This window comes from Somniosus microcephalus, chromosome 28 (assembly GCF_052327205.1).
Source record: "Somniosus microcephalus isolate GS21.2 chromosome 28, FLI_Smic_1.0, whole genome shotgun sequence".
NCBI classification, from domain to species: domain Eukaryota; kingdom Metazoa; phylum Chordata; class Chondrichthyes; order Squaliformes; family Somniosidae; genus Somniosus; species Somniosus microcephalus.
Window position 1 is genome coordinate 20,855,631 of NC_141014.1, and position 23,532 is coordinate 20,879,162.

At 51.6% G+C, this 23,532-nt stretch overlaps 3 non-coding genes and 3 pseudogenes across 3 annotated transcripts; all 6 read right to left on the reverse strand.

Annotated features, from left to right (window-relative positions):
• Positions 1-7,850: 7,850 nt before the first annotated feature.
• On the reverse strand, positions 7,851-8,041 carry LOC147099040 (U2 spliceosomal RNA). Its single transcript, XR_015074100.1, has one exon. It is a non-coding gene; the product is annotated as a U2 spliceosomal RNA (small nuclear RNA).
• Positions 8,042-8,561: 520 nt separating this feature from the next.
• Positions 8,562-8,748, reverse strand: LOC147099041 (U2 spliceosomal RNA). Its single transcript, XR_015074120.1, has one exon. It is a non-coding gene; the product is annotated as a U2 spliceosomal RNA (small nuclear RNA).
• A 743-nt stretch (positions 8,749-9,491) lies between these two features.
• LOC147099042 (U2 spliceosomal RNA) lies at positions 9,492-9,683 on the reverse strand. Its single transcript, XR_015074098.1, has one exon. It is a non-coding gene; the product is annotated as a U2 spliceosomal RNA (small nuclear RNA).
• Positions 9,684-10,328: 645 nt separating this feature from the next.
• On the reverse strand, positions 10,329-10,497 carry LOC147099043 (U2 spliceosomal RNA; annotated as a pseudogene).
• Positions 10,498-14,528: 4,031 nt separating this feature from the next.
• LOC147099044 (U2 spliceosomal RNA) lies at positions 14,529-14,700 on the reverse strand (annotated as a pseudogene).
• Positions 14,701-20,024: 5,324 nt separating this feature from the next.
• Positions 20,025-20,819, reverse strand: LOC147099045 (uncharacterized; annotated as a pseudogene).
• Between the last annotated feature and the right edge of the window lie 2,713 nt (positions 20,820-23,532).

Consider the following 23,532-nt stretch of genomic DNA (forward strand, 5'->3'; position numbering starts at 1 on the left):
GACCACGACAACTGGATCCTCCCCCTCCCACTCCAAGTTTCTCTCCAGTCCAGAGGAGATGTCCTTAACCCTGGCACCGGGCAGGCAACGCAGCCTTCGGGACTCTCGCTCTCGGCTGCAAAGTACTCTATCTATCCCCCTAACGATACTATCCCCTACCACTACAACATTTCTTTTAACTCCCCCCACTTGAATGGCCCCCCGCTCCACGGTGCTGTGTCCAGGTTGCTCATCCTCCCCGCAGTCCCTGTTCCCATCCTCACAGGGAGTAAGAGCCTCGAACCTGTTGGACAAGTGCAAGGGCTGTGGCTCCTCCAACACTACCTCCTGGATCCCTGTACCTGCCTCACTTCTAGTCACACCATCCTGACCCTGGTCACGGACTACATCTCAATTAATTAATCTAATTGGTGTGAATACCTCATGATACACAGAATCCAGGTAACTCTCCCCCTCCCTGATGTGTCTCAGTGTTTGAAGCTCGGACGCATTTATGGAAGGCATGTTTGGCTTGATCAAATCCAGCCGGCATCTTAGTCTTCTATTGAAAAACATCATGGCGGGAGTTTGGTTTGTAACCACATGTGTTTCATTCCTGTATGCAAACAAGAAGTTATCTACCTTATGTTGTAGATTTATGTCTTCATTACCCATGGCCTTTATGGCCTTCTTGAAGGTCTGGACAAACCTTTCAGCTAATCCATTGGTGGCAGGATGGTATGGGGCGGACGTGTAGTGCTTAACCCCATTGTTTTTTAAGAACTTCCTGAATTCTTCGGACACAAATTGCGGTCCATTATCAGAACAGATCTGTTCAGGCAGCCCATTCCTGGCAAATATGGTCCTTAATACTGTGATGGTTTTTTCCGTGGTGGTGGAGGACATCTTTATTACCTCCGGCCACATGGAGTGTGCATCAACCGCGATTAAGAACATTGAGTCCATAAATGGACCAGCAAAGTCGATGTGTACCCTTTGCCATGGAGATGAGGGGCTTGTGGTGGGGCGTTTTGGACCTTCTGGCATCCTAGACAGCTCTTGGTCATTTCTTCGATGTCTCCATCGATACCTGGCCACCACATAAACGCTCTGGCTAGGTTCTTCATTTTCACTCCACCCAGATGCCCCTCGTGAAGCTCCTTTAGCACTTTGTCCTGGAGTTTGGGTGGAATCACCACTCTGGATCCACACATCAAGGTTCCTCGGCACACTGACAGCTGTTCTCTTCTTTGCGAGAATGCTGGCAACAGTGGTTCGCCATGTGCTGGCCATCCCTTCACCGTTAAATCGTAGACTCGTGAGAGAGTCGGGTCATTTCTCGTTTCCTTTTCAATGGTAGAATTTGTTACTGGTAGACATTCCACTATGGTTGAGTGGAACATCTCCACTGGGTCCACTGTAGGTGCCTCTTCTACCGTTGGCAGCGCGATAAACCGTCAGCATTCCCATGCTGTTTTGATCTTTTGTATTCTATGTCATATTGGTGTGCCCCTAGGAAAAGGGACCACCTCTGTAGCCTTTGCGCTGTCATAATGGGAACGCCCTTTTTAGGATTGAATATGGAGACGAGGGGTTGATGGTCAGTCAACAAGGTAAATTTTTGTCCGTGTAGGTAATGGTTGAATTTCTTCACTCCCCATACCAGGCTGAGTGCTTCCCTGTCGATCTGGGCATAGTTACGCTCAGCTGAGTTTAATGAGCGTGACGCAAAAGCTATCGGCCGCTCCGAGCCATCAGGGAATCTATGCGATAATACCGCTCCTACGCCATAAGGGGATGCATCGTATGCCAGTCTGATTGGCAGTGATGGATTGTAATGAGCCAACACTTCCTTGGACGTGATCAAGCCTTTGCATTTATGGAAGGCACGTTTACAGTCTTCGCTCCATTTCCAAATTACTCCCGTTTGTAGCAGTGCGTTAAGAGGGTGCAGAACAGTTGGCAAGTTCGGTATAAATTTATGATAGTAATTTATCAATCCCAGGAACGACCTTAAATTTGAGACATTTTCAGGTGCTGGGGCTTTTATGACCGCTTCAATTTTTTCAGGTGACTTATGCAACCCTTCTTCGTTAATTATATGGCCACAATATGATATTTGTTTCTGGAAAAATTCGCACTTGGGGCGATTTGCTTGTAGGCCCCGTCCTCTCAGCCTAGTGAGCACCTGCTCCAAATTGGCAAGGTGCTCATTGTCGTTTTCTCCTGTTACAAGGATGTCATCTAGGTAGCATTGAGTCCCCGGAATCCCTTGCAGGACTTGCTCCATAGCTCTTTGCCAGATAGCTGGAGCTGATGCTACTCCGAAAACCAGTCGATTGTACTGGTACAGGCCTTTGTGTGTGTTTATCGTGAGATACTTTTTAGAGGCCTCCTCAACCTCCATCTGTAGATATGCCTGTGCCAAGTCAATTTTGGTGAAACGTTTCCCTCCGGATAGTGAGGCGAAAATATCTTCTATCCTCGGAAGAGGATACTGTACCGTCTGAAGGATCGGGTTTACAGTCACCTTGAAGTCCCCACAGATGCAAATTTTTCTCTGTTCTTCAGATTTATCATTATTCAACGTTTTCTTCATGACCGGGACGATGGGTGTTGCCCACTCGCTCCAATCTATCTTGGATAACACGCCTGCCTTTTCCAAATTCTCCAGCTCTGCTTCGACTGCTGGACGAATTGTGTATGGCACCGGCCTTGCCTTAAAAAACTTGGGAATTGCCGCATCTTCCACTTTTATTGAGGTGGTGACGCCTTTCAAGGTTCCTAGTTCCTGTTGAAACACTTCTTTGGCGTTGGCCAAGATGTCTTTTAATCGTTCAGGTTTGACGTCATCATCATTTTTTTTCTTACTGGTCACCGTCACTGCCTGAATGGAGTGCCAGTCTAAACGTATCTTCCTGATCCATTCACGTCCCAACAGCGGTGGACCACCATCTTGCAGAACGTATAAATACAACTTCTGTATTTCCTTGCCGTTGTATACAACAGGCACCCTTATTTTCCCTCTGGGGTATACTTTCTGCCCCGTATATGTCTTCAAGATAATGGATGGGTCTTTCAAAGGTATATGCGGAAATAGCCGCTCGTAATCCCGTCGACTTATGACGGTCAGAGCTGATCCTGTATCTAGCTCCATTTTAACTGGGGACCCCGCTATCGTGAGGGTAACCCAAATGGTCTGGTAATCTTCTTTGGCAATTACATTATGTAATTTGAGACAGCTTAGTCTCTTGTTTCCGGAGTCGCTATCGCTCTTCTGGTCTTCGGAGCTACTGTCCGTCATCATTTGTACCTTTCTGTACTTTTCCTTATTGATTTTTTTTCTGTCAGTGGATTTTTTTGTTTCCAGATCGGCATACACGTGCAATGTGTCCCATCTTTCCGCATTGCCTGCATGCTTTGTCTTTGAACCAGCAGTCCCTCTGGTCATGGGTGGATCTGCTGCAGCAATAACATCTCTCGAAACCCCGTGTCATTTCATGGGTGCCGAAGTCCTGTGGCTTTTGCTGTATCTCTGCAGCTCCTCTTGCTGCTGCTTTGTATGATACAGCCACACTGAAAGCCTTGTCCAGTGTCAAATCTTTCTCAGAAAGTAGCCTTTTTTGTGTTTGTCTCGTAGAGAATCTGCCAGCCCTGCCCCGAATTGGCAGTGCTTTGACAGCTTTCTTAATTCAGTGAGGTAATCAGCGTTACTTTCATCCTTGTGCTGATTCCTCCTGAAGAATTTGAATCGTTCCACTATCAGCAGCGGTGTTGGATTTAAGTGCTCCTGTAGGGTATCAACAATCTCCTTAAAATTCTTGTCCATCGGTTTGGCTGCAGTGATTAAGTTTCGTAACAGCCCGTATGTCCTTGCGCCCATCAGATTTAGAAGTACCGATGCCTTTTTATCATCCTCTACTTCATTCGCTGTGCAATATACCTCCACTCTTTCCACATATGTGGTCCAATCCTCTATATCACTATCGAAAGCAGTAATATTGCCAGTCTTAGGCATCCTGAAAATCAAAAATGGCGCCTCCCGCGCTTTCCTTTCTTCCCTGCCGAGAAAAAATGGCGCCTCCCGCGCTTTCCCGCCGCTGCCACTGCTGACAACGCTGTTCTCCGCGGTTTTTATTTACACAGATATTTTTAATAGTTGGAGACTCGTTCCCGCCGGACTCTCTGGGACTTTTCCCTCCCTCTGCTTGGTCCGGACGCCGACCTGCTTTGCAGCGCTGGCCGTCTCCCGAGTGCTCCACCCTCCGTCTCTGTTTGCCTCCGCCTTCCGACTTGCTGCTTGGCCCCGCTGCAGAGCCACCCGATCGAGCCCCAGCCCGCCGCCCAGGAAGGATTAGTGCAGTACCTGCCACCAGCCCGGCTAGCTGGTGAAACCACAGTTTTTTTTTCTTCGACCTTCGTCTGAGGAATCGATCTCCTTGAGGTGCTGCCGAATTGCAGGTAAGTCCGTTTCCAATTCGTCGCCACTGTTGTATCCGTGTGTTAATGGAGACACAGAATGCAGGAGTTGATTTACAGGTGTTTATTGAACAAAGTCTGGAGGTGAACTTAAAGATACAAGACACTATACAGGCTTATATAGCCCGAGTGGCCACTACCAGCATTACAGCACACAGGGGCTCTTAAAGGTACATACACCACACTTTCATCCTTATGCTGGTTCCATTTGTGAAACTTGGAATTTTTCTGCTATCAGCAGCGGTGTGGGGTTTAAATGTTCCTGTAGTATCGTTACTATGTCTTCAAAATTATTTTCCATTGGCTTCGTTGGGGTTACTAGATTTCGTAATAAACCATACGTCTTTGCACCCATTAAATTTAACAATACCGACGCTTTCTTGTCATCTGACACCTCATTTGCCTTGCAGTATACCTCTATTCATTCGACATATGTAGTCCAATCTTCGACTTCATTGTCAAATGCGGTGATACTGCCACTCTTCGGGATTTTGGGTGTGGTTTAAAATGGCGTCTCCCAATGGCTTAAAATGGCGTCTCCCGCGCTTTCCTTCCTCCCCCGCTGCTGCCAACGCCGCTCCCGGCGGTTCTCGTGGCAATGGCGGCGCCATGTAGGTTTCGCGCGCTTCTCCTGCGCTGCTGCCAACGCCGCTCTCGGCGGTCCTCGTGGCAATGGCGGCGCCTCGCGGGTTTCTGCGCGTCTTTCTCTCCCTCTCTTCGACGCTGCTCGGCCCCTGAACACTGGCTGCACCCTGTGCGCTCTGCCCTCTCTCTCTCTCCCCGTCGACGCTGCTCGGCCCTTTGCTGTGCCGCTTGGTCGGGCTCTAGCCCGCCGCTGTCCGGGAAGGGTCTGCGCACTACCTGTTGCCAGCCCGTTTCGCTGGACCACCTCGACTGGAAAGCCAAGCCTGGCTCTCGACAGCCTCCCCCGCAATTCTCGAGTCTCTGCTGGATGACTGGGTGGTTGCCCGTGGTCAACACCCGAGTCTCTGGCCTTGACCTCCAATCCACTGATCTCCAGGAACGAATCCCCGGGAGGTGATGCAGAGTTGCAGGTAGGTTCGAACTTGCCTTGTCGCCAATGTTGTGTCCGTGTATAATAAGACACAGACTGCAGGAGAACGGTACAACAGGTGTTTACTCAACATGGCTCACACGGGAACTGATCTGTACAGATTACTACTCAGTGCTATATACAGGTGTGGTCACTGCCGGTACTGCAGTATACATGAGCTGTAAAAGATAGTTCCCCCCCTTAAAGGTATATACATTACACTCAATACCTCTCTTTCCTCCATTAAGACGCTCCTTACAACCAACCTCTTTGACTATGCTTTTGGTCACCTGTCCTAATGTCTCCTTATGTGACTCGGTGTCAAATCTGGTTTTATAGCCTTCCTGTGAAGCACCTTGGGATGTTTTACTACTTTAAAGGTGCTAGACATGTTGTTGTTGTCAGGGTGATAGACAGGCGTTTCTGCAACTGATGACGTGAGTTACACATGGTGTGTTGCCTCCCTGGTGTCAGGGTGAAGGACATCACTGAACGGGTGCAGAACATTCTGCGGGGGAAGGGGAACAGCCAGAAGTCGTGGTCCATGTGGGAACCAATGACATAGGAAGGAAAAGGGTTGAGGTTCTGCAGTCAGATTTTCAGGAGCTTGGGAGGAGGTTATAGAGCAGGATCTCAAAGATAGCAAATTCGGGATTACTTCCAGTGCCACGTGCCAGTGAGTATAGGAATAGTCGGATAAGACAGGTTAATGCATGGCTGGAGAAATGGTGCAGGAGGGAGGGCTTCAGATTCCTGGGGCATTGGGACCAGTTCTGGGGCAGGAGGGACCTGTTCAAGGTGGACGGGTTGCACCTCAACAGAGCTGGGACCAATGTCCTCATGGGGAGGTTAACTAGTGCTGTGGGGGGAGGGTTTAAACTAAGTTGGCAGGGGGATGGGCACCAGGATGAAGCATTAGAGAGGAGAAACCAGGTGCACAGAGAACTGGGAGAGGCAAATAGCCCTAGAGTAAAGAATAGTTCAGAAGTAGGAGGGATCAGACAGGAGGCAAAAGCAGGCAGACTAAGCTGGGTTTGGAATGCATGTGTGTAAATGCTGCTTTTATTTCAGATTTCCAGCATCCACAGTACTTTGCTGCTGTATGAGAGGATTCTGGGTAGCGGACACCTTTACTCATTTAAGAAGCAATCAGATGCAGTAATGGGGAGTATAGGGATGTTGTGGAGGGATGAATTAATAAGGGCAAATGGCCTTTCCCATCACCACGTGTCTGGTGATCTGAAGTCCAGGCAGACTCCACACCTCTGTTGGACTAATGTGGAACTGGGAGTTTGTTGGCAGAGGAGGGCGAGGACATCTGTTGGAAGAGCACGGAACTGCAACACATCCGCACTACTGCAAAGCTCGCTGCAATTTCTTGGCAAAATAAAATCAATATTTTCCTTACTTTATTTACAATATTGTTATTAAAACTATAATCCATATCTTCAGGGTATAAACAGGAAACAGTCAATGTGCAATAAACTATTGCGGAGTAAAGATGAGAGGCTTTTAATCAGGAAATATCTGATTGTTCAGCATTTGGAGCAGGTTTTCACCTCTTGCTGAACTGAAATTGATTTAAACCACTGATTAATCTTAACAATTAAGATGGAATAAAAAGCTAGTATCAGTAATGGTGACCATGAAGCTATCGGACTGTTGTAAAAACTCCAAAACAAAATGCAAATACACAACTCGTGCGTCACTTGAATCATTAGTCCAGGTCTCCAGATTACCAGTAACATCAACCACTACACTACCAGACCTACTCTCCGCCAAGGAAAACAACCCCAGTTTCTCTAGTCGCTCCACTAAAGTCCCTCATCCCTGGTACCATTCCAGTAAATCTCTCTGCACCTTCTCCGAGGCCTTGACATCCTTCCTGGATTCCTTTATATTCGCTGGAGTTTAGAAGAATGAGAGGGGACCTCATTGAAACTTATAAAATTCTAACAGGACCAGACAGACTAGATGCAGGAAGGATGTTCCCGATGGCGGGGGGGTCCACAACCAGGGGTCACAGTCTAAAGATAAGGGGTAAGCCATTTAGGACAGAGATGAGGAGGAATTTCTTCACCCAGAGAGTGGTGAACCTGTGCAATTCTCTACCACAGAAGGCGGTTAAGGCCAATTCATTAAATATATTCAAGAAGGAGTTAGATATATTTCTTAAGGCCAAAGGGATAAAGCTAAAGGTGTGAAGGCGGCGGGGAGAAGGCGGGAAAAGCGGAGGGGGGGCGGCTAGCAGCAACCTAGTAAAGAAAAGAAAGCACGGTGAAAAGGCTGCAAAGACTTTTTCTTCTTTTGACTTTTGTGACTTCCCACCCCAAACAGGAAAAGCTGCACTGTCCCTGGATGCACTGCAATACCAGGTCAATGCGTGGAGTGGGCAGAGCAATCCCTGTCCCATGTCTCTGTTCCAAAAAACAAGTTAATATTTGGTCCCCAAATAGGGGACGTATCAGATATTAAACTGATAAGATCAAATACTACACTTTGATCTTATTCAAAAGGCCGAGAAGCGATAGCCTGTAAACTCCCGCTCACGCGCAAGTCTTCCTCGGCCTCAGTCTTCTCCGTCAATCTGGCCGTGGCTGACGGAGCGCAGGTGCGACGGAGGACTTTGAGCGAGAGAGCATTTTTTGCCAGGACTCGCAACAGAGATGAAAAGCCATGTAGGTATCGCACCTCTTCCCTTTGGCCGAGATGATGCCATGAAAGCATTTGCATTTGCGAAGGGTTAAGCGACATGCGCCGCGCAGGATCCCGAAGGGGGCATCGTCCAGGTTAGCTGCAGAGCGGCAAAGATGGCGAGGCCCCGCCCTATAATATAGAAGTAGAGCCCATCTGCAAATACGGAAAGAAAAGCACAATAGACATGCAAGGACAGAGAGAAAAACACCCCCCAAGGCGGCTGCTTAACCTGCCGAGCGAAAGGTGTGAAAGCCGCGGCTAGCAGCAACCGAGGAAAGAAAAGAAAGCACGGTGAAAAGGCTGTAAAGACTTTTTCTCTTTTTGACTTTTCTGATTTCCCACCCCAAAGAGGGGAAGCTGCACCGTCCCTGGATGCACTGCAATACCAGGTCAATGTGTGGAGTGGGCGGAGCAAGCCCCTGTCCCATCTCCCTGTTCCAAAAACCAAGTTAATATTTGATCCCCAAATAGGGAACGTCTCAGATATTAAACTGACAAGAACAGATTTTTTTCTTTTTTCCGCTCTTTAATTAAGGGGGGTTTTTCTTTGGCGCAGCCCCATACCTGGGGATGATTATCACCACCCCATTACTGGGGTGTGACTACGCTTGATCTAAGCCAAAAGGCCAAGGAACGACAGCCTGTAAACTCCCGCTCACGCGCAAGTCTTCCTCGGCCTCGGTCTTCTCCGTCAATCTGGCCATGGCTGACGGAGCGCAGGTGCGACGGAGGACTTTGAGTGAGAGAGCATTTTTTGCCAGGACTCACAACAGAGATGAAAAGCCATGCAGGTATCACACCTCTTCCCTTTGGCCGAGATGATGCCATGAAAGCATTTGCATTTGCGAAGGGTTAAGCGACGTGCGCCGCGCAGGATCCCGACGGGGCGCAGTAGGAGCGTGCCTGCGGGGCGGGGCTTGCAGTCACCCCCTTTTCCAACAGGGGGGCGTCTGCCTGCAGGGGCTCAGAAATCCAACAGGGGGCATCGTCCAGGTTAGCTGCCGAGCGATAAGATGGCGAGGCCCCGCCCTATAATATAGAAGTAGAGCCCATCTGCAAATACGGAAAGAAAAGCACAATAGACATGCAAGGACAGAGAGAAAAACACACCCCAAGGCGACTGTTTAACCTGCCGAGCTAAAGGTGTGACGGCGGCGGCGAGAAGGCAGGAAAAGCGGAGGAGGGCGGCTAGCAGCAACCTAGGAAAAAAAAGAAAGCACGGCAAAAAGGCTGTAAAGACTTTTTCTCCTTTTGACTTTTCTGACTGCCCACCCCAAAGAGGGAAAGCTGCACCATCCCTGGATGCACTGCAATACCAGGTCAATGCGTGGAGTGGGCAGAACAAGCCCCTACCCCATCTTCCTGTTCCAAAAACCAAGTTAACATTTGGTCCCCAAATAGGGGATGTATCAGATATTAAACTGATAAGAACAGATACTACACTTTGAGCTTAGCCAAAAGGCCGAGAAGCAATAGCCTGTAAACTCCCGCTCACGCGCAAGTCTTCCTCGGCCTCGGTCTTCTCCGTCAATCTGGCCGTGGCTGACGGAGCGCAGGTGCGACGGAGGACTTTGAGCGAGAGAGCATTTTTTGCCAGGACTCGCAACAGAGATGAAAAGCCATGCAGGTATCGCACCTCTTCCCTTTGGCCGAGATCATGCCATGAAAGCATTTGCATTTGCGAAGGGTTAAGCGACGTGCACCGCGCAGGACCCCGACGGGGCGCAGTAGGAGCGTGACTGCGGGGCGGGACTTGCAGTCCCCCCCTTTTCCAACAGGGGGGCGTCTGCCTGCAGTGGCTCAGAAATCAAACAGGGGGCATCGTCCAGGTTAGCTGCAGAGCGGCAAAGATGGCGAGGCCCCGCCCTATAATATAGAAGTAGAGCCCATCTGCAAATACAGAAAGAAAAGCACAATAGACATGCAAGGACAGAGAGAAAAAAAACCCCCAAGGCGGCTGCTTAACCTGCCGAGCTAAAGGTGTGAAGGTGGTGGCGAGAAGGCGGGAAAAGCGGAGGGGGGCGGCTAGCAGCAACCTAGGAAAGAAAAGAAAGCACGGTGAAAAGGCTGTAAAGACTTTTTCTCCTTTTGACTTTTCTGACTTCCCACCCCAAAGAGAGGAAACTGCACCGTCCCTAGACGCACTGCAATACCAGGTCAATGCGTGGAGTGGGCGGAGCAAGCCCCTGTCCCATCTCCCTGTTCCAAAAACCAAGTTAATATTTGGTCCCCAAATAGGGAACGTATCAGATATTAAACTGATAAGAACAGATTTAAAAAAAAAAAATTTCCGCCCTTTAATTAAGGTTTTTTTTCTTTGGCGCAGCCCCAAACCTGGGGGTGACTATCACCACCCCATTACTGGGGTGTGACTACGCTTGATCTAAGCCAAAAGGCCGAGAAGCGATAACCTGTAAACTCCCGCTCACGCGCAAGTCTTCCTCGGCCTCGGTCTTCTCCGTCAATCTGGCCGTGGCTGACGGAGCACAGGTGCGACGGAGGACTTTGAGCGAGAGAGCATTTTTTGCCAGGGCTCGCAACAGAGATGAAAAGCCATGCAGGTATCGCACCTCTTCCCTTTGGCCAAGATAAGAACATAAGAACATAAGAAATAGGAGCAGGAGTAGGCCAATCGGCCCCTCGAGCCTGCTCCGCCATTCAATAAGATCATGGCTGATCTGATCCTAACCGCCAATCCACTATCACAGAACCATCTCCTGAATCTAACAGAATTAGACACACAAAATAGGAGCAGGATCAGGCTACATGGCCCATGGGCCCGCTCCGCTACCCACAGGGCCATGACCGATCCGAACCTAGACTCATGTCCAAATTCCTGCCCGCTCCCCATAACGCTTTATTCCCTTTACTTCTAGGAAACTGTCTATTGCTGTTTTAAATTTATGTAATGATGTAGCTTCTACAGCTTTTTGGGGCAGCATATTCCATGGACCTACCACCCTCTGAGTGAAGTAGTTCCTCCTCATCTCAGTTTTGAAAGAGCAGCCCCTTATTGTAAGACTATGCCCCCTAATTCTAGTTTCACCCATCATCGGGAACATCTTCCCCGCATCCATCCGATCCGACCCCTTCACAATCTTATATGTTTCAATAAGATCGCCTCTCATTCTTCTGAACTCCAATGAGTAGAGTCCCAATCTACTCAACCTCTCCTCATATGTCCATCCCCTCATCCCCGGGATTAACCGAGTGAACCTTCTTTGTACTGACTCGAAAGCAAGCATATCCTTTCTTAAGTATGGACACCAAAACTGTACGCAGTATTCCAGGTGCGGCCTCACCAATACCTTGTACAACTGAAGCAATACCTCCCTATTTTTATATTCTATCCCCCTAGCAATGAAAGCCAACATTCCATTGGCCTTCTTAATCACTTGCTGCACCTGCATACTAACCTTTTGTGTTTCGTGCACCAGGACCCCCAGATCCCTTAGTACTTCAGTACTTTCCAATTTCTTGCCATTAAGATAATAACTTGCTCTATGATTTTTCCTGCCAAAGTGCATAACCTCACACTTTCCAGTATTGTATTCCATCTGCCAAATCTCTGCCCACTTACTTAGCCTGTCTATGTCCCCTTGCAGGATTTTTTATGTCCTCCTCACTCACTACTTTCCCTCCCATCTTAGTATCATCTGCAAACTTTGATATGTTACACTCGGTCCCCTCCTCCAAATCGTTAATATAGATTGTAAAGAGTTGGGGACCCAGCACTGACCCCTGCGGAACACCACTAGTTACTGATTGCCAGTCTGAGAATGAACCATTTATCCCAACTCTCTGCCTTCTGTTAGATAGCCAATCCTCTATCAATGCCAGAATATTACCCCCAATCCCGTGATTTTTTATCTTAAGCAATAATCTTTTGTGTGGCACCTTGTCAAATGCCTTTTTGAAGTCTAAATACACTGCGTCCACTGGTTCCCCTTTATCCACCCTATACGTTACTTCCTCAAAGAACTCCAGCAAATTTGTCAAACATGACTTCCCCTTCATAAAACCATGCTGACTTTGTCCTATTAAATTATGATTATCCAAATGGCCTGTTACTGTCTCCTTAATAATGGACTCCAAAATTTTACCTACCACAGATGTTAGGCTAACCGGTCTATAGTTTCCAGCCTTCTGTCTACTGCCCTTTTCAAATAAGGGTGTTACATTAGCAGTTTTCCAGTCTGCCGGGACCTTTGCCGAGTCCAGGGAGTTTTGGGAAATTATTACCAATGCATCCACAATCCCTACCGTCACTTCCCTCAAGACCCTAGGATGTAAGCCATCAGGTCCAGGTGATTTATCCGCCTTGAGTCCCATTATTTTACCGAGTACAACTTCCTTAGTGATTTTGATCGTGTTTAACTCCTCCCCCCCTTTAGCCCCCTGTTTGTCCAGTGTTGGGATATTCTTAGTGTCTTCTACTGAAAAGACTGATGTAAAATATTCATTCAGTGTTTTTGCCATCTCCATATTTCCCACCATTAATTTCCCGGTCTCATCCTCCAAGGGACCAACATTTACTTTAGCCACCCTTTTTCTTTTTATATAACTATAAAAAGTCTTACTATCTGTTTTTATATTTTTTGCTAATTTACTTTCATAATCTATCTTCCCTTTCTTAATCAATCTTTTTGTTATTTTTTGCTGTCTTTTAAAGTTTTCCCAATCCTCTATCCTCCCACTAGATTTGGCTACCTTATATGCCCTTGTTTTTAGTCGAATACTATGCTTAATTTCTTTACTTAGCCACGGATGGCTGTCTTTTCTTTTACACCCTTTTCTTCTCAGTGGAATGTATTTTTTTTGGAAGTTGTAAAATAACTCCTTGAATGTACACCACTGATCATGTATCGTCTTACCCTTTAATCTATTTTCCCAATCCACTCTACTCAATTCCGCTCTCATACGTTCATAGTCTCCTTTATTCAAGCTTAGCACGTTTGTTTGCGATCCAACCTTCTCACCCTCTAATTGAATATGGAATTCAACCATGTTATGGTCACTCATTCCAAGGGGATCCTTTACTAGGACATTTTTAATTAATCCCGTCTCGTTACACAGGACCAGATCTAAGGTTGCTTGCCCCCTGGTCGGTTCAGTTACATACTGCTCAAGAAACCCATCCCTAATACACTCAATGAACTCATCCTCAAGGCTGCTCTGCCCAATTTGATTTGTCCAATTAATATGATAGTTGAAATCCCCCATAATTATAGATGTTCCCTTATTACAAGCCTCAACTATTTCCTGATTGATACTCCGTCCAACAGAGTTACCACTGTTCGGAGGCCTATAGACTACGCCCACTAGTGTTTTTTTCCCCTTATTATTCCTTACCTCCACCCAAACTGTTGCATTATCCTGATCTTTTGACCCAATATCATTTCTCTGTATTACAGTGATTCCTTCCTTTATTAACATAGCCACCCCACCTCCCCTTCCTTCCTGCCTGTCCTTCCTGATCGTTAAATAACCTGGTATGTTTAATTCCCAGGCATTGTCACCCTGCAGCCATGTTTCTGTAATGGCCACAAGATCATACCCATATGTAGTTATTTGTGCCATTAACTCATCTAATTTGTTACGAATGCTACGTGCATTCAGATAGAGGACTTTCAAAGATGTTTTATGACACTTAGTTCCTGCTTTTGCCCTTTTTATTACTTTACCTTTTACTCCATACCTTCTGCCCCTTCCTGACACGCTCTGGTTATTAATTTCCCCACTGCTACCTTCTATTACCTTCTCTGTTGTCATTTTTATTATTTGCTCTCTAGGAACCTCCCCCCGACTAGTTAGTTTAAAGCCCTCTCTACAGCCCTAGTTATATGATCCGCCAGATGATGCCATGAAAGCATTTGCATTTGCGAACGGTTAAGCGACGTGCGCCGCGCAGGATCCCGACGGGGCGCAGTCGGAGCGTGCCTGCGGGGCGGGGCTTGCAGTCCCCCCCTTTTCCAACAGGGGGGCGTCTGCCTGCAGTGGCTCAGAAATGCAACAGGGGGCATCGTCCAGGTTAGCTGCAGAGCGGCAAAGATGGCGAGGCCCCGCCCTATAATATAGAAGTAGAGCCCATCTGCAAATACGGAAAGAAAAGCACAATAGACATGCAAGGACAGAGAGAAACCCCCCCTCAAGGCGGCTGCCTAACCTGCCGAGCTAAAGGTGTGAAGGCGGCGGCGAGAAGGCGGGAAAAGCGGAGGGGGGCACCGAGCAGCAATCTAGGAAAGAAAAGAAAGCACGGTGAAAAGGATGTAAAGACTTTTTCTCCTTTTGACTTTTCTGACTTCCCACCCCAAAGAGGGGAAGCTGCACCATCCCTGGATGCACTGCAATACCAGGTCAATGCGTGGAGTGGGCGGAGCAAGCCCCTGTCCCATCTCCCTGTTCCAAAAACCAAGTTAATATTTGGTCCCCAAATAGGGGACGTATCAGATATTAAACTGATAAGAACAGTTTTTTTTTCCAAAATATATACTTTATTCGTAAAATCTTTGTTCATGTACATGACAATGCACTCCACATCTGGTACAGTACAAATTAACTTCACATGGCACTCAATTTACAAATTACATTACATTTATCATTACATATATCAAAGCATGTTTGAATATATTACAATACACTCCGCAAATCATATTACAGATGAAAGCAGTACATGGTACTCGCTTTACACAAACAGGTACATTTTCATTACATGCTTTATAATCACTAGCTGGGGAGCCCCGCGTTGCGAGGGCAATTTTGGGGCGCGAGGGCAATTTTGGGGCTTTTGGTCTCCCTGCCCCTGTGTGTCCTCCCTCTCCCTGTCATGTCCTCTCCCTGTCCTATCCCTCCCTCCCCTTCCCTCTCTCCCTCCCTCCCCTCCCCTCTCTCCCTCCCCTCCCCTCTCTCCCTCCCCCCCTCCCCTCCCCTCTCTCCCTCCCCTCCCCTGTCTCCCTCTCCCCCTTCCCTCCCTCCCTCTCCCCCCTCCCCTCCCCTGTCTCCCTCTCCTCCCCTCTCTCCCTCCCCTCCCCTGTCACCCTCTCCCCCCTCCCCTGTCTCCCTCTCCCCCCTCCCCTCCCCTGTCTCCCTCTCCCCTCCCCTGTCTCCCTCTCCCCCCTCCCCTCCCCTGTCTCCCTCTCCCCCCCTCCCCTCCCCGTCTCCCTCTCTCCCCCTCCCCTCCCCTGTCTCCATCTCCCTCCCCCCCGCTCCCCCACTCCCCCCCCGCTCCCCCACTCCCCCCCCGCTCCCCCACTCCCACCCCCGCTCCCCCACTCCCCCCCCGCTCCCCCACTCCCCCCTGCTCCCCCACCCTGCTCCCCCACTCCCCCCCCCACTCCCCCCCTCCCCCACTCCCCTCTGTCCCTCTCTCCGGCCCCTCCCCCTGCCTAGCGCCTGAGGTCCGGTGCCGTTGCTGAGGTCCCCCGCGTATCGCGCGGCTGATGGACGGCCGCTGCGGGCGGGCGGGCAGCGAATGCGTGGTGAGTGCGGGCGGCACATGCGCGGTGAGTGCGGGCGGCGCATGCGCGGTGAGTGCGGGCGGCGCATGCGCGGTGTGTGCGGGCGGCGCATGCGCGGTCAGTGCGAGCGGCCCGCGGGAGCCGGCAAGGCCGTTAGCGAGCAGGAAACTTCGGGCGGCGCGCCCACGCTCTGTCCGCGACACCTGAGAGGGGGAAGTAGAGAGAGACAGAGAGGGAAGAGGAGAAGGAGAGAGAGGGAAGAGGAGAGAGGGAAGAGGAGAAGGAGAGAGAGGGAAGAGGAGAAGGAGAGAGAGAGAGGGAAGAAAGAGAGAGAGAGAGAGAGAGAAATTTTTTCAGCTTCAGGCCCCGAGTCCCCCCTGCGCGAGGGTGAGGAGGAGGGGGGCGGGTTGCGAAACACAATATAAAACTCAAATAAATTGTTAATTAATAGCCTAACACATAATTGAAATATTTACCTTCGTTCCCTAACACACAGAAAGTGTGGGGGAAAAAAATCGTGGAAAATCAAGATGGCGGCCACTCACCTCGGTTCAGAAGGATAAGGCCCGCCCACACACACACCAATTGGTCGACCGGTCAGGTCACCGAAGCGTAGGATTGGTCAATCGTCGAGTCACTCGACACTCAACTGTAGGAAGACCTCGACGTCACACGGCCGCTAATGAGATGCTAATGAGCGGAACGCTGAACGTTTTTGGGATACCGCGGGCGGGATTTTTGTCCGGCCGAAACGTAAATACGCCGATGACCGGTCCGGAATCGCAAGCTTTCTTTTGAGGCGACGCGCGCGTCGGTACGCTCTGTAACTTCCAAACGTATAGAGACCAGGCGGACAGACAGACAGACAGACAGACAGACAGACAGACAGAAGAGCCGCTTTATATGTATAGACTAGCTGGGGAGCCCCGCGTTGCGAGGGCAATTTTGGGGCGCGAGGGCAATTTTGGGGCGCGAGGGCAACTTTGGGGCATGAGGGCAATTTTGGGGCGCTTGGTCCCCCTGCCCCTGTGTGTCCCCCCTCTCCCTGTCATGTCCTCTCCCTGTCCTATCCCTCCCTCCCCTGTCTCCCTCCCTCCCCTCGCCCACCCGCTCCCCTCCCCACCCCCGCTCCCCTCCCTCCCCCCGCTCCCCTCCTCCCCTCCCATCACCCACCCCCACCCCCTCCCCTGTCTGTGTCCCTCCCTCCCCCGCTCCCCTCTGTCCCTCTCTCTGGCCCCTCCCCTCTCTCCCTCCCTCCCCTCCCCTCTCTCCCTCCCTCCCCTCCCCTCTCTCCCTCCCCTCCGCTCCCCTGTCTCCCTCTCCCCCCCCACCCCTCCCCTCCCCCCACCCCTCCCCTCCCTCAACCCCCTCCCCTCCCCCCCCACCTCCCCCACTCCCCCACTCCCCTCTGTCCCTCTCTCCGGCCCCTCCCCCTGCCTAGCGCCTGAGGTCCGGTGCCGTTGCTGAGGTCCCCCGCGTATCGCGCGGCTGATGGACGGCCGCTGCGGGCGGGCGGGCAGCGCCTGCGCGGTGAGTGTGGGCGGCGCATGCGCGGTGAGTGTGGGCGGCGCATGCGCGGTCAGTGCGAGCAGCCCGCGGGAGCCGGCAAGGCCGTTAGCGAGCGGGAAACTTCGGGCGGCGCGCCCGCGGTCCGTCCGCGACACCTGAGAGGGGGAAGTAGAGAGAGACAGAGAGGGAAGAGGAGAAGGAGAGAGAGGGAAGAGGAGAAAGGGAAGAGGAGAAGGAGAGAGAGGGAAGAGGAGAAGGAGAGAGAGAGAGGGAAGAAAGAGAGAGAGAGAGAGAGAAATTTTTTCAGCTTCAGGCCCCGAGTCCCCCCTGCGCGAGGGTGAGGAGGAGGAGGATGGGGGGGTTGCTAAACACAATGTAAAACTCAAACAAATTGTTAATTAATTGCCTAACACATAATTGAAATATTTACCTTAGTTCCCTAACACACAGAAAGTGTGGGGGAAAAAAATTGTGGAAAATCAAGATGGCGGCCACTCACCTCGGTTCAGAAGGATAAGGCCCGCCCACACACGCACCGATTGGTCGACCGGTCAGGTCACCGAAGCGTAGGATTGGTCAATCGTCGAGTCACTCGACACTCAACTGTTGGAAGACCTCGACGTCACACGGTCGCTAATGAGATGCTAATGAGTGGAACTCTGAACGTTTTTGTGATACCGCGGGCGGGATTTTTGTCCGGCCGAAACGTAAATACGCCGATGACCGGTCCGGAATCGCAAGCTTTCTTTTGAGGCGACGCACGCGTCGGTACGCTCTGTAACTTCCAAACGTATAGAGACCAGGTGGACAGACAGACAGACAGACAGACAGACAGAAGAGCCGCTGGGGAGCCCCGCGTTGCGAGGGCAATTTTGGGGCGCGAGGGCAATTTTGGGGCGTTTGGTCTCCCTGCCCCTGTGTGTCCCCCCTCTCCCTGTCATGTCCTCTCCCTGTCCTATCCCTCCCTCCCCTCTCTCCCTCCCCTCCCCTCCCCTGTCTCCCTCTCCCCCACTCCCCCGCTTCCCCACTCCCCTCTGTCCCTCTCTCCGGCCCCTCCCCCTGCCTAGCGCCTGAGGTCCGGTGCCGTTGCTGAGGTCCCCCGCGTATCGCGCGGCTGATGGACGGCCGCTGCGGGCGGGCGGGCGGGCAGTGCATGCCGCGTTGCGAGGGCAATTTTGGGGCGCGAGGGCAATTTTGGGGTGTTTGGTCTCCCTGCCCCTGTGTGTCCCCCCTCTCCCTGTCATGTCCTCTCCCTGTCCTATCCCTCCCTCCCCTCTCTCCCTCCCCTCCCCTCTCTCCCTCCCTCCACTCCCCTCTCTCCCTCCCTCCCCTCCCCTCTCTCCCTCCCCCCCACCCCTCCCCCACTCCCCCGCTCCCCCACTCCCCTCTGTCCCTCTCTCCGGCCCCTCCCCCTGCCTAGCGAGCCCCGCGTTGCGAGGGCAATTTTGGGGCGCGAGGGCAATTTTGGGGCGTTTGGTCTCCCTGCCCCTGTGTGTCCCCCCTCTCCCTGTCATGTCCTCTCCCTGTCCTATCCCTCCCTCCCCTCTCTCCCTCCCCTCTCTCCCTCCCCTCTCTCCCTCCCTCCCCTCTCTCCCTCCCTTCCCCTCTCTCCCTCCCTTCCCCTCCCCCACTCCCCTCCCCCGCTCCCCCACTCCCCTCTGTCCCTCTCTCCGGCCCCTCCCCCTGCCTAGCGCCTGAGGTCCGGTGCCGTTGCTGAAGTCCCCCGCGTATCGCGCGGCTGATGGACAGCCGCTGCGGGCGGGCGGCGCATGCGCGGTGAGTGCGGGCGGCGCATGCGCGGTGAGTGCGGGCGGCACATGCGCGGTCAGTGCGAGCGGCCCACGGGAGCCAGCAAGGCCGTTAGCGAGCGGGAAACTTCGGGCGGCGCGCCCGCGCTCCCTCCGCGACACCTGAGAGGGGGAAGTAGAGAGAGACAGAGAGGGAAGAGGAGAAGGAGAGAGAGGGAAGAGGAGAGAGGGAAGAGGAGAAGGAGAGAGAGGGAAGAGGAGAAGGAGAGAGAGAGAGGGAAGAAAGAGAGAGAGAGAGAGAGAAATTTTTTCAGCTTCAGGCCCCGAGTCCCCCCTGCGCGAGGGTGAGGAGGAGGGGGGGTTGCTAAACACAATATAAAACTCAAATAAATTGTTAATTAATTGCCTAACACATAATTGAAATATTTACCTTAGTTCCCTAACACACAGAAAGTGTGGGGGAAAAAATAGTGGAAAATCAAGATGGCGGCCACTCACCTCGGTTCAGAAGGATAAGGCCCGCCCACACACGCACTGATTGGTCGACCGGTCAGGTCACCGAAGAGTAGGATTGGTCAATCGTCGAGTCACTCGACACTCAACTGTAGGAAGACCTCGACGTCACACGGTCGCTAATGAGATGCTAATGAGCGGAACGCTGAACGTTTTTGTGATACCGCGGGCGGGATTTTTGTCCGGCCGAAACGTAAATACGCCTATGACCGGTCCGGAATCACAAGCTTTCTTTTGAGGCGACGCGCGCGTCGGTACGCTCTGTAACTTCCAAACGTATAGAGACCAGGCGGACAGACAGACAGACAGACAGACAGACAGACAGACAGACAGAAGAGCCGCTTTATATATATAGATACAGCCCGAGGGGGGCCGAGATACATTCCAACACTTGTCAAAATACGTTGCATTACAGTCCACCAGTCGTATTATATATGGCTTAATTAATACACATGAATGCAGTACATGGTACTCTATTTACATTCACAGATTACAAGAGCTTTACAATTAACACACTTGTACGTCATGCGGCCCGAGGGGGGGGTTTCTACTGGTTTCAGCCCCTCGGTGTACACTGGCGGGAGGGCCTTAAACTGTGGCCCTTCCCCATCGTGCCTTGGCGGCAGCAGCACCAACCTTTAGTGCGTCCCTCAGCACGTACTCCTGGACCTTGGAATGTGCCAGTCTGCAACACCCGGTCGTGGACAACTCCTTGATCTGGAAGACCAGCAAGTTTCGGGCAGACCAAAGGGTGTCTTTCACCGAGTTGATGATCTTCCAGCAGCAGTTGATATTTGTCTCGGTGTGCGTCCCTGGAAACAGTCCGTAGAGCACAGAGTCCTGTGTTACCGAGCTGCTCGGGGTGAACCTCGACAAAGACCACTGCATCTCTTTCCAGACCTTCTTTGCAAAGGCACATTCCAGAAGGAGATGGATGACGGTCTCGTCCCAAGCGCAGCCTCCTCGTGGACAGCGTGCGGTGGAGCAGAGACGTCGGGAGTGCATGAAGGATCTGACGGGGAGGGCCCTTCTCACCACCAGCCAAGCTACGTCTTGGTGCTTGTTTGTGAGTTCTGGCGATGAGGCGTTCTGCCAAATGACTTCGACAGTCTACTCGGGGAACCATCCGAGAGGATCCGCCATCTCCTTTTCCCGTAGGGTCTCGAGAACGTTACGTGCTGACCACTGCTTGATAGCCTTGTGGTCAAAGGTGTTTGCCGTGAAAAACTTTTCCACGAAGGACAGGTGGTCTGGCACGGTCCAACTGGATGGAGCGTTCCGCGGCAGCGTCGCCAGACCCATCCTTCGCAACACCGGGGACAGGTAGAACCTCAGCATGTAGTGACACTTGGTGTTTGCGTACCGAGGGTCTGTGCACAGTTTGATGCAGCCGCACACAAAGGTGGCCATCAGGATGAGGGCGACGTTTGGTACGTTCTTTCCCCCTTTCTCTGGAGATTTGTACATCGTGTCCCTCCGGACACGGTCCATTTTCGATCACCAGATGAAGTGGAAGACGGCTCGGGTGACTGCGGCGGCGCAGGGTCGGGGTATGGGCCACACCTGCGCCACGTACAGCAGCACCGACAGCACTTCGCACCTGATGACCAGGTTCTTGCCCACGATCGACAGGGAGCGCTGCTCCCACATTCCCAGTTTCTGGCGTACCTTGGAGATACGCTCCTCCCAGTTTTTGGTGCACGCCCCGGCCGCTCCGAACCATATTCCCAGCACCTTCAGGTAATCTGACCTGACGGTGAAGGGGACAAAGGATCGGTCGGCCCAGTTCCCAAAGAACATGGCCTCGCTTTTGCTGCGATTTACTTTCGCTCCCGAGGCCAGTTCAAACTGGTCGCAGATGCTCAGCAGTCTGCGGACCGACAGTGGGTCCGAGCAAAAGAAGGCGACGTCGTCCATGTACAGGGAGGCCTTAACCTGAGTGCCTCCGCTGCCTGGGATCATCACCCCTCTTATGCTCGAATCCCTTCTGATGGACTGGGCAAAGGGTTCGATACAACACACGAACAAGACAGAGGAGAGAGGACAGCCCTGCCTGACTCCAGATTTGACCGGGAAGCTTTCTGATTCCCACCCGTTGATTAGAACTGCGCTACTGATGTCTGTGTAGAGCAGTTGGATCCAATTGCAGATTCCCTCCCCAAACCCCATTTTGGAGAGCACGTCCATCATGTACGTGTGCGATATTCTGTCGAAAGCCTTCTCCTGGTCCAAGCTGATTAAGCAGGTGTCCACCCCCCTGTCCCGCACGTAGGCGATCGTATCTCTGAGTAGCGTGAGGCTATCAGAGATCTTCCTGCCGGGTACGGCACAGGTCTGATCCGGGTGGATCACCAGCTCCAGAGCAGACTTGACCCTGTTGGCGATGACCTTGGACAGAATCTTGTAGTCCACATTAAGCAGCGAAATGGGCCGCCAGTTTCTGATTTCTTCCCTCTCCCCCTTCTGCTTGTAGATGAGGGTGATGATGCCTTTCCTCATTGATTCTGACATGCTGCCAGCCAGAAGCATACCCCCGTACACTTCCAGCAGGCCTGGGCCCATCCAGTCCCACAGAGCCGAATACAACTCGACCGGTAGGCCGTCGCTTCCGGGAGTTTTACTCGTCTCGAAGGACCGGACGGCCTTTGTCAGCTCGTCCAGAGTTAGCGGGTGATCCAGACTCTCCCGCTTGCTGTCGTCTAGCACCTCCGAGATAGACGACAGGAAAGACTGGGAGGCCGCGCTGTCTGTGGGCTTCGCGTCGTACAGCCCGGCATAAAAGGATTTGCTGATCCTTCGCATGTCAGGCTGCGAGGACGTCACAGAGCCGTCTTCTTCCTTCAGGCTGTGGATCACAGAGCTCCCTCTGTGTACCTTTTGGAAGAAGAAACGCGAGCACGTCTCGTCCTGCTCCACGGAGTGGATTCTGGAGCGGAAGATGATCTTGGAGGACTCTGAGGCATAGAGCGAGGCTTGCTGGCCCATCACCTCTTGGAGTTCCTCCCCGACATCGCCCCCCATCGACCGCAGCAGGAGCAGATTCTGCATGCTTTTCTGGAGTCGGGACATTTCCCTCTGTCTCTCTCTCGCCTTCTGAACGCCTTTGAGGATGAAGAACCTCTTGATGTTCGTCTTGATCGTTTCCCACCAGTGCGCCGGGGAATCAAAGAGGGGTTTCACGGTTCTCCACCCTTTGTAATCCCTTTTGAGTTCCTCAATGTTTTCCGGGGCCAACAGTTTCACGTTCAGCTTCCATATCCCTCTGCCCACTGTCTGGTCTTCCTGTGGGTGACAGTCAGCCAGTAGGAGGCATTGGTCAGAGAATCATAGAATCATAGAATATTTACAGCACAGAAGGAGGCCATTCGGGCCGTCGAGCCCGTGCCAGCTTTCTGCAAGAACATTTCAGCTAGCCCCACTCCCCTGCCCTTTCTCCGCAGCCCTGCAAATGTTTTTCTTTCAGCTACTTATCCAATTCCCTTTTGAAAGCCACGATTGAATCTGCCTCCACCACCCTTTCAGGCAGTGCATTTCAGATCCTAACCACTTGCTGCGTAAAAAAGTTTTTCCTCATGTCGCCTTTGGTTCTTCTGCCAATCACCTTAAGTCTGTGTCCTCTGGTTCTCGACCCTTCCACCAATGGGAACAGTTTCTCTCTATCTACTCTGTCTAGACCCCTCATGATTTTGAACACCTCGATCAAATCCCCTCTCAACCTTCTCTGCTCTAAGGAGAACAACCCCAGCTTCTCCTGTCTATCCACGTAACTGAAGTCTCTCGTCCCTGGAACCATTCTTGTAAATCTTTTCTGCACCCTCTCTAAGGCCTTCGCATCCTTCCTAAAGTTCAGTGCCCAGAATTGGACATAATACTCCAGTTGAGGCCGAACCAGTGTTTTATACAGATTCATCATAACTTCCTTGCTTTTGTACGCTATGCCTCTGAACATTGGTGTGACGTTGGTGAATCTGTCTGTGACTATCTGGTACACAAACAGGAAGTCTATCCTGGAACGGACGGATCGGTCTGGTATTGACCAAGTATTGGTAACAGTGACCACTGCACAGTCCTTGTGGAGACGAAGTCCCGTCTTCAC